At 45.4% G+C, this 8485-nt stretch overlaps 1 long non-coding RNA gene across 1 annotated transcript; it reads left to right on the top strand.

Moving 5' to 3' along the window:
- Positions 1-2525: 2525 nt before the first annotated feature.
- Positions 2526-8060, top strand: LOC143821743 (uncharacterized). The gene is made up of 3 exons (XR_013225894.1): positions 2526-2724; positions 5166-5396; positions 7655-8060. It is a non-coding gene; the product is annotated as an uncharacterized LOC143821743 (long non-coding RNA).
- Positions 8061-8485: the final 425 nt, after the last annotated feature.

Below are 8485 nucleotides of genomic sequence, written 5' to 3'. Positions count from 1 at the left end.
AGGACCACAGGTTGACTACCCCTGCCATATTGGTCAGCCACTTAGTTGCCAAAGGGCTGCAGGCTAGTTATGATCTATGGCCCAGGTGCTCCACTAAGAACTTACCTGTTGCATTGCAATCAGGTATCTACCAGTGACTGCTGAGGCAGAGATCATTCCTGAAAAGAAAATGAGAATCTGCCTGGCAATAATTGAGGTCTGCCTTGTATAATCAGAAGGCAGATGCATGTGACTGATTTGCTCCCAGGCAAATGCTTCAAAAATAGACTGTAGAAGCTTCAAAAGAGGGATCGTGTCAAATTTGCATCTTGAAAGGTGGTGCCCTGCAAACAGCTGGCAGTAAAGCAACATTTTCTACTAGCCTCCCTTTTTCTATACTTCTTAAGGAATCAGCTGATAGAGCTTTTAAGGCCACACTTGGTGTGGAGGAAAGGAGACAGGAAGAATTCTGGGTGGGCTCCATTGGGTTTCAGACTCCATCGCACCCAATTTGCCTTTGTACTACAGCTCTGAGCCGATTCTCTACATAGGCCTTCTGGAATGGGCAATGAGGATCAGCTGCTGGGATCCAGCTTCTCTCTCCCTCTAAGGTTCTAGATCAGTGGTCCCCAACCTTTTTATCACCAGGGACCGGTCAACGCTTGACAATTTTACTGAGGCCAGGGGGGGGGGTAGTCTTTTGCCGAGGGACGTCACCGCCACCACCTGAGCCCCTGCTCCACTTGCTTTCCCGACGGCGCCCATGACTTCCCGCCGCTCACTGGGGGGTGCTGCCAGCAGCAGCTGCGCAGTGGTACTCTGAGGGGGAGTCCCAGCCATGGCGGCCGTTGGAGAGCACCAAAAGTGAGCTGGTGGCAGAGTGGCAGGGCCGCTCCTGAGGCAGCAGCCATGGAGGAGGACGAGGAAGAGCCGCGGCCCAGTACCGACTGATCCGCGGACCGGGACCGGTCCCCGGGCCGGGGGTTGGGGACTGCTGTTCTAGATGATATGACGCCTGAACTCTCCCTAGAAGTTAAAATGTCATACTTGGATCAGATCATGAGAAGACCAGTCTCGCTGGAAAAGACAATAATGCTAGGAGAAACGGAAGGCAGCAGGAAAAGAGGAAGACCGAGCATGTGATGGATTGACTCGATATAGGAAGGGGGGAAATATAAAAGACTGGGGATTAAAACTGGGGTTAATTTTAATGTTATGGTATGGTGTGGGCTGCATTAGAGCTAGGGAAAAGTTAGAGACATGGTTAGGAGAGGCCATGAGATGTATGTAAATATTTTGTTATTTTAAAGGGAAAATATGTAATAAATTGGGGATTCATATTGGGGTTAATTTTAGGGTTATTGTTATTGTTAGGGTTAGCAAAGGCATGGTGCAGCAGGGAGCATGAGGGAAGGGAAGAGTTAGAGGCATGGTTACTAAAGGGTGTAAATATTTTATAATGTAATATTTCATAATATTTAGGTAATCCCCCACCCCCATGATGGCAGAGGGGTGGACCCTCACTGTCTTATTGTAGCCAATCTCGATGATTGTGTCCTGTTGATAATATAGACATGGAGATGGAGTTAATGCCATGCTAGTCCCTGGGCTTGTATCGCTGCTCCACAGTTGTATAATCATTGTAAAGAATGCAGACCTAGTATTGCTTACCGTTAAGTCTTTTGAATACAATTTGTTAAATATGACTTGCGTGTGTTGCCATCTAGTGGCCAATAGGCAAATTCCCATATTTGGGAGAACAGACTGAGCATATTCAGGGTGTGCTCTCCCCTCTTGGGCAAGGTGGGGGGTGATGTGAATAGAATAAATGAATTATATGTCAGTGTTGTTGATGTGTTCTGAATGTTCCCCAGCAGGGGTAGTCAACCTGTGGCCCTCCAGATGTTCATGGACTACAATTCCCATGAGCCCCTGCCAGCAAGTGCATTTGCTGGCAGGGGCTCATGGGAACTGTAGTCCAGGAACATCTGGAGGGCTGCAGGTTGACTATCCCTGTTCTACAGAGTTAACAAGGAAAGAATGTTAGCAGCAAGTCAATTCTCGTTCCCAGGACCCGTGGGCTTATGGTGTGAACCTGCCTTATACTAAAGCAGACCATTGGTCTATCTAGTTCAGTATTGTCTGCTCTGACGGGCAGAAGCTCACTGGGATCTTGGGAACAGGAAAGTCTTTTCCTTGCATCTGGCATGTGTGCTAAATTGACCCAGTTGTGCACCTTCCATGAAGAACAGCTGTTTTTTATAGGCCACTTTTAAGGAGCCTCAAAGCAGCTTACAATCTCCTTCCCTTCCTCTACCAACAAACTCGTGAGGTAGGTGGGGCTGAGAGATTTCTGAAAGAACTCTGATTGGTCCGAGGTCACCCAGCTGGCTTCATGAGGAGGAATGGAGAATCAAACTCCGTTCTCCAATTAGAATTGACCACTCTCAAGTACTACACCGTACTGGCCCTCTTAACCACTCTGCCATGCTGAACAGGGCATTTGCCTTTAATTTCTTTTACCCCTTGCCTCTCCCTCCAGGTGTGTATGCTCTGTCTCTTGACCTCCACTGGGATCTGCCTCTGACCCCAGATCCAAAGCTCTGTTGTTCAGGAAGTGGCATCACTAGTCTGTAGTAAGAAGCCCCAGATAATTTCTGAGAGAATCATGGGAGAAATCCACGGCAACGAAACAAACTGGAAAACAGGAACAACAAAGATGGCTGCAATGGAACTGGATTGCTGGTAGGCATGTGATGTGGACCCTTCTTGCCAGCCAGCGTTCAACCTCCTGCTCCTCCTTTGCCCAAGAGCCCTGGCCTAAGCAAGGAACTGCACGGAGCGTGCTACTAACAACACCCCCCTTAGCCGTTCATCCACTGCGATTCTTAGAACTACCCTATGTCACTTCCTTTTCCCTCCTGAAAGTCATGTGACACTGCATCTGGTGTCATTTTTTAAAAAATTAACCACAGGGGATGGGGATGAAGGTGTTCTGCTCCAACTAGCAGTTTGTAATGAAGTACCGTCGATCCCACAAAGTGAAAACTGAGAAGAGAATCGACTGAGGCTGATCACCTCAGTCGATTCCCTTTTCCATTTCTGTGTATAGTCAACACTCACTTTCTCATCAAACCTAAATTTCTTTTACTGATTGAACATAAGATGTACCATTTAAGTGGCATGTTAAATTAAACACTTTGGCATATTTATAGATTTTCAAAGTCTAAATATCTACATTTTCTATATGAAAACCTGCAAACATACTTGAGAAAGAGTTGCAAAGTGTTGCCCTCTATGCTATTAGGGTGCAGGTGTCTTTATTTGCCACTTGGGAGGTGTGGGGGAGTGAACCACTTCCCATAGTTATTGTCCTACTTTTTCAGCCAGTGTGATGTGGTGGTCAGAGAGCTAGGCTAAGATCTTCAAGAGCCAGGTTCAGATTCACACACTGGGCCATGAAGCTTGTTGGGGGAACTCGAGCCAAACATTCTTTCAATCCAACCTACCTCACAGGGCTGTTGTACAGAAAAAGGAGAAGATAATGATGTATGCTGTCCTAAACTCCTTGGAGGAAGGGAGGGATAAAAATACACGAAATGATTTTATAAAACTACCTTCTCTCATTCACAAACATGCTTGTTTCTCCAGTGCTATTTCATGGCCTAAGGTTTTTACTCTGATCTTTTCATAAACCTTGCAAAGATCTTGTCTATATTGCTTTTGTGGGTTTTTCATCTTAGTGGCTCATATCATTTATCTGCTTGTTCCTTCTTACTTTTATGCTCTCACTAGCAGAAAAGCCCATTGTACAAAAAATACAATGGACTCTGGGCTCCCCCACCCAGGCAGCTCTACCAAGGCCTGACGAGTCCGCGGCAAAGCTGCTTGGGGTGGGTGCCGCCTTACCTGACCGCCGCCTCTTCATGCAGCTGGAAGGTCGAGGGGGAGGCAGTCAGGGACAGGGCGTTCCCTGCCAGATTGGTGCTCTGGGACGAATGACTCCCCAGGAGTCCAGTCAGGTAGGCAATGAGTCCCACCTCCTCCCACCACCGCAGTCGGGCTTTATCTGTGTTACAGATTATTTTGGGCTTTTGTTTTTTAAAGGAATTCTGCTGTAGATTTTAGTGGATTTTCTTTTACCTTCATTTACTAGAGCTGGCCACTGTATGAAACACTGTGATGGATTACAGCAGGCTTTCTCAACCAGGGTCTCGTGAAACCCTGGGGTTTCTTGACAGCCCTGGTAGGGTTTCTCAAATGGGTGGGAGTTACTTATTTTTAATACAGTTTTAAAAGTTGTTAAGCATCTATTCTATGATATGACCATATATGGTCATCTTGACCTGCTCTTCCTCCCAAAATAGCCATTGATGGGCCTGGAAGGGATGGGAAGGAGAAGGGGAAGGGCCCTGGGTGGGCATGTACACAGCTATGCTTCCCCAACATATTCTGCACCATCACACCACTTGGGGGGGTTCCTTGAAGCCTGAAGGATATTTCAGGGGTTTCTCAACAGAAAAAAAAATTGAGAAAGGCTGTCATATAAGATCATGTTGACCCTGGAGGAGCCCTGGGTGGGGGCACCCTGGGTGAGTGGGTACACAGGCCCATCAACTATATTCTGCATAGAATCATAGCATAATAGGGTTGGAAGGGACCTCATGAGTCATCTAGTCCAACCCCCTGCACTATGCAGGACACTCACAATCCTATCGTTCATCCACTGTAACCTGCTGTAACCTGCCACCCCCTTAAGCATGATTGTGCCGCTTCTGGGGTTTCCCGAAGCCTGAAGAATGTTTCAGGGGGTTCTCAACAGTAAAAAAAAAGTTGAGAAAGGCTGGATTAGAGGGACCACTGATCTGATGCAGCAGGGTTCTTCTTAGGTTCTTATGGAAGAGATACTTTTCAAATATTTATATTTCAGTACTCCTGTTAAAAAAACAGCAGAAGAAAAATGGGAGAAACTTGTTTTGAGTTACACAATGTTCTACCAGGAGTCTAAATGCTGCCTATAAACAGTGGTTTTGTGCTTTGCTTCTCCTAGGATGGAAATTATTTATAAAACCTTGTCCTGCATCTTTGCATCGTACCAGAGAACAATGAAAGCACAGTCTGTATCTGGGGTCAATGGCTGACTAGTGAAGTTTCTGGTGGAGCCAATGTTCTGTTTTTTTCCACAGTCTGAATACTGCCCCAGGGAGATCTGTGGTCCATTTCGAGTGAGGGACCACCAAATCAGAAGATGTTCTCAGATGGCGTATGCGCTACGATAAATGATTGGCTAGATTGGACGTCCAACATGCACCATCTAACGCTATATATTTTGAAACGGGTTTTGCGGAGTCTAGAAACTTCCCTTCCAAAAAGGAGAGATCTTCTGAGAAGGAAACCAGAAAGCCATTTAAAGGAAAGTAAGTCACTCCTACGTTTATCAGGTCTTTGCAATACTCGTAGCTTCTCTGTTATACTAGCAGATTCCTTTTAAGTTGCTTCTTGCTTCTTCAAATGGACAGGTAGTCAGCCCATGTTTTAATTACTGGGACTTATTTTCATATAAAATAATTAGAAGTGGGAAGCCAGATTCAGAGTGATTGTAATAAACCCACACGGCTCCAAAGAGCAAGGGAGACAAATGGAGCTGCTTGTCTTTTAGTTTTCAGGGCGCTGTATATGTTACTCATCCGAACAGATAAACTGGCTGATGCTTTTTTTCCTGCAAATATTCTGCATTTTGAAAAATAATTATCACATCAGCAAGGTATTTAGAAGCCTGTTACTGCATATTGAAATGCATGTTTTGTTTTTAGAAACATCTCTAATCAAATGCTGTATAAGCTAGATTGATATTATACAGAATGCATGTTATTATACCGTTATCTATGTATTGTTGTATATTGTATCTAATTATACACCTTATTATTATACTGTGGATAGAAAGACAGAAAGACAAACAGATGGATACAGACGAATGGAAATAGGTATATTTCTGTATAAATTCAATTTGAAATATGAAATGAACTATGGAAGTGTCGATCCCTATATAGAATTGTGGTTTCTTAGAGGATCCAGCCAGGCTTGTAACGTGTAGTGTTTTGCCATTTGTTGATTCTTCTGTTAAAAATTATCCCTAAACACGTTGAGGGGATTTTCTCTCTTTATTTTTATAAAATAGCACATTCGTTCCAAGTGCTGCTTAGAAAGAAAAGAGATATGACGGGCAGAGCTATTTTACTTTTCCAAACTGCAAATTACAACATCCTCTTGTGAGTTCAAATCCACCATCAGGTTTGGGCTGGCAGCTACTGGTGCCCTCTGGCACCAGAGAGACCCAGTGCTGATACATAACTACTGGGGGGGGGGGGGCTGAAGGAGAGCATTCTCCCACATCCCCAGCACTCTACTGAAGTGGAAGTGAGAGATTTTTCCCACAAGCTCTTGAAATATCCCAAAAGCCCTTGATGGCAACCTCCCTTTTTCAGGCTGGCAGGGGCACCTGGAGGCAAGAAACCAATTGAGACTCCTTCAAACTGGTGCAGTTTGAATGTGGGCAAGAGAGTGGTATTCACCCCGTTCGTTTGTTTCCCTCCCTGCTGCTCACAGCTGACTTGAAAAGTTCCTTCTGTAGGTTTCTGGTAGATTTCCTGTACTCTCCTTGGAAAAGTATCCAAGGACCACAGCATAAATAGGGCTGCCAACCGCCAGGTACAGCCTGGAGATCTCCCATTGCTATAACTGATGATCTCCAGATGACGAAGATACATTCCCCTGGAGAAGATAGCTGCTTTGAAAAATGCACTCGATGGCATTATACCCTGCTTAGTAGGGATGCCAGCCTCCAAGTGAGACCTGACTGGGGATTGACTGGAATTACTGAGATCAGTTCCTCTGGAGAAAACTGATGACTCTATGGCATTGTACCCAACTGAGTTCTGCCCAGGCTTAATCGCCAATTCCCCAGGAGTTTCACAACCTCAATCTAGCAATTTTACACACACCCCTCAATCCCTTGCCAGTGGCTAGGGGGGACCTGGCAAAACCGCCTCCCCCAGGCTTCACACACAACCCCTCCAAATCTCCAATATCTAGCATCCCTACTCATAAATAATTTCACCTGAAGCCCAGTCTATGCGAGTTAGTGTGCCATTGGGTAGGGAGAACAGCTTGAAATGGCACTTCAGCACACCTTTTTGTAATCTAAGATTGAGGAAAGCTATAGGTCCTTGCAAGAGAAGTAGGAATGAATGGGTGGGGAAGGGCGATAAGGTTCACAGCCCAATACTGTGCATGAGTACCTGGAAGCAAGTCCCCAGGTGCTCAATGGAGTTTAGTTCAAGTTAAAAAAAAGACAGGACTGATTGTTAAAAGAAATCCAAATATTTCCACCTGACATGTTCGCTTTCTAGTTCCAGAAGAGTTCAGAGGGGGTGTGCCCTGAGTCAGAAAGTTCTTGAGATGATAGAGTTGCATGTAGAACTAGTCCTTTCACCTGCCCTGAGTAACTGACTTGTCTGTAATGAGACAGAAAGAGAATAAAACCTCCCCTCCTCTTATAATTGATAATTCCTGCCATGGGAGACATGCCGCATATGCTGATCAGCAGGTGGCTTCAGCTGTTAAGCCATTGGAAGCTCTTTTATGAATTGAGTATGTTTCTTTTCTCCTTTCAAAGGCTACAATGCAGAGGAATCTGACTGCAGCAATCCTCTTGGTAGCCCTGTGCAGCGACGTTGGCCTTGGCCGGAGGGGCAGCTCACCAAGTAAGCGCAATAAAAAAACTGGTATTGATACCAAATTGCCAGCCCCAACCAAGGCATCAACTGTCTCAGGAAATCTCTGCCATGGTGGCCCAATGATTGAGGATGTGGACTTAGAGCTTCAGGATGCCAAATTTTACAAGGATAATTGGAAGGATTTTCCCAGTGGCCTTCATTACCCTGACTGCTTTTCGTCTCTGCAGCCTAACATGACCCAAGAATCCCACATTAACGAATGTGTTAGCTTCACAATGGCTTCAAACAAGCTGGACTTACCCGAAGGAAGCAATTCAAGCGACCAGAAGGCCAGGGTGATGTGGCACGTGATAAAGCACTTGTGTGCAGAAGAATCATGCCGTCACCCATGCTCAAGCAATGGAGGCCTTGGCTACTGGGCTGAATTATTGATTATCAGCCTGGTAAGCTGCAGTGTTCTAGCTGCAGGATAAAACCGCCAGGGCCCAGTCACTGCTATGGAAACCAAGCAGGAAATAAGGAAGCAACCACTTCCTTTCGTGCTTGGGTTTCTACAATTGAGCAAGCCAGCCAATCAGCTGTAACATGCATTCTGTGATCTTCCCCCAGCATCAGTTTTGCCAATGTATGCTACGCATTTCAGATGCATGTAATTTTCTGTAACAACACAAGCTATTACTGTCATGGTTGATGGTTATTGTGTTTAGTATGTACACTGGAGCTGTGCTTTTAAGTGTCATAGACTTGACCTTCCTTGGCTTTGGAACCTA

The sequence above is a fragment of the Paroedura picta genome, chromosome 12, assembly GCF_049243985.1.
Source record: "Paroedura picta isolate Pp20150507F chromosome 12, Ppicta_v3.0, whole genome shotgun sequence".
Lineage (NCBI taxonomy): Eukaryota > Metazoa > Chordata > Lepidosauria > Squamata > Gekkonidae > Paroedura > Paroedura picta.
Note: the sequence above shows the minus strand (reverse complement) of the source record. Positions and strands in the feature narration are given on the sequence as shown.